Source organism: Penaeus chinensis, chromosome 39, assembly GCF_019202785.1.
Source record: "Penaeus chinensis breed Huanghai No. 1 chromosome 39, ASM1920278v2, whole genome shotgun sequence".
Classification (NCBI taxonomy): Eukaryota; Metazoa; Arthropoda; class Malacostraca; order Decapoda; family Penaeidae; genus Penaeus; species Penaeus chinensis.
Genome location: NC_061857.1, coordinates 20,319,953 through 20,322,452, shown reverse-complemented (window position 1 = coordinate 20,322,452; position 2,500 = coordinate 20,319,953).

The window sequence follows — 2,500 nt, the reverse complement described above, 5'->3', positions numbered from 1 at the left end:
TAAACATATACAAAATTACATACATATCCCTAAATAAAACACATGTAACATAAAATACATATCCTATACACATGTACAAAAACATTACATATACAATGTACACATTAAAAATATACCAAAAATTTAACATATACATATTAAACATGTACAAAAACATATACATAAAACATATAAAAACTTTAAACTTTCAACAAAACTTTATACACATTTTAACATACATATAAAATTAAACATATACAAAAGTACATACTTTATACAAAATACATATACAATGTACATACATAAAACAAACATATACACTGTACCTTTAAACAATACATATACTATACACATGAACATACTTTATACATAAAACTTTATACACATGTACAACAAAAAAACTTATACTATACACAAGTAAAAAACATATAAAATATACTATACAAAAGTACATACATAAACATAACATATACAAACCATTACAAAACATAACACAGTAAACAAATCAAACATTTACAATAACTTTACAACAAAATCCCTATAAAATTTTAACACATGTACATACAAAACAAAACAAAAAATGTAAACATAAATATACATATACATATACACATTTTAACATCATATAAAATTATACATATCCCAAAATGTAACATAACATATACATTTACAAAATTACATACTTTATACAATAAAAGAAATTCCCTATTTCCAATGCAACAATACATAAACTGTACCGTACAAAAACAGATACATAAAGGGTGTAAACGTACATACAGATTAACATAAAAGGGGTAAATATATATAATATATATATTTTATATATATATAATATAAAATTGGCTTTTCACCTTTTAGCCAAAAACATTTAAAGAAAATTTTGTAATTATCTACTCAAATAGGTTACTTATTTCGTGCCTCCATGTTCAAATGTCTCTCGCAACCCCAAGCCCTTTAAACAGCTGTCCCCAGAACGCCAGAGCTTACCGTCTTGGGTTTTTTTAACCTTGGCAGGGGGGGACGAGGAGGAGACAGCCGCTACGACCCCCGGAAATTGTTCAAAAACCCACCCCACATTTTTTGAACAGAACTTCGAATTGTTCCGAGCTTCTCCTGGGGGCGAATGGGAGAGTCGTTGAGAAAGTCGTTCGTTAAAAGAAGAAATTAATTTAAAAAAAGAAATAAAGAATGGTGAAGCTAAGGTGACATTCTTTAGATTATAGGTTATATTAGGGTTATAAATTTTTCCCCTTGGGGGTTTGGGACTTTCTGAACGGAAAATCGGGGTTTTCCTTCCCCTAATCTTTTCATGGATATTTTTTGTTTCCCCAATATATTTGAAAAGCCCAAATCACGGGATCTACCCGGAAACGGGACATTTTAGTTTTCCCCCCAAAAAGGAATTTTACCGAGTTCCTTATAAAAAAAAAAATCAAAAAAATCACCGTTTTCTATCAAGAATTTCCAATCCCTCCCTCCCTCCTTTTTTCCCAAAAACCCCAAAAAAACTATAAAAAAAAAAAAAAAAAAATCAGAAAAATGGGGAGAAAGAATGAAACAGAGAGAGAGAAGAGGGGACAGAGAGAGAGAGAGATTAAAAAAAAAAAAAAATAAATAAACCCCAACCACCCATTTTACGCAATGCGGGCCCCCTTTTATACCCACAACTCGTAAAAAAAGGAGCCCCCCCCACAGAAGGGCTTTTTCGGGCCCAAAAAGTTTCCCAGAGGCCCAAAGAGGGAAAAAGGGGACCCCCGTTCTCCTCAGTGACTTCCCCGCCGACGATCCTGTACCTTCGGGCTTTTACCAGGCCCGCATTCTGACGCTGGAGGGGTTACTGTCGGGGAAAGAAATGCAGGAGAAAGGGGGGGGGGAGGGGAAAAGGGGAAAGGGGGGAGAGGGGGAAAAGGGGGGAGAAAGGGAGAGAAGGGAGAGAAGGGAGGGAGGGGGGAAAGGGGGGAGGGAAGGAGGGAGAGGAAAGGGAGAAAGGGGGGGGAAGGGAGAGAAGGGAGAGAAGGGAGGGGGAAAGGGGGGGAGGAGGGAGGGGAGGAGGGAGAGGAGGGAGGAAAGGGGGGAGAGGAGGGGGAGGAAAGGGGGGAAGGGGGAAAGGGGGAAAAGGAAAGGGGGAGAAGGGGGGGAAAGGGGGGAAAGGGGGGAAAGGGGGGGAAGGAAAGGGGGGAAGGGGGGGAGGGGGGGGAGAGAGGAAAAAGGGGGGAGGGAGAAAAAGGGGGGAAAAGGGAGAGAAAAGGGGGGGGAGGAAAAAGGGGGGAAGGGGAGAAAAAAAGGGGGGGAAGGGAGAGAAAAAGGGGGAAGGCGAAGGAAAAAGGGGGAAGGGAGAGAAAAAAAGGGGGGGAAGGGAGGGAAGGGGGAGGGAAAAGGAGGGAAAAGGAGGGAGGGGAAAAAGGGAAAAAAAGGAGGGAAGGAGAAGAAAAGGGAGGGAAGGAAGGAAAAAAGGGGGGAAGGAGGAAGGAAAAGGGGGGGGAAGGAGGGGAGAGAAAAGGAAAAGGAGAGAGAAAAGGGG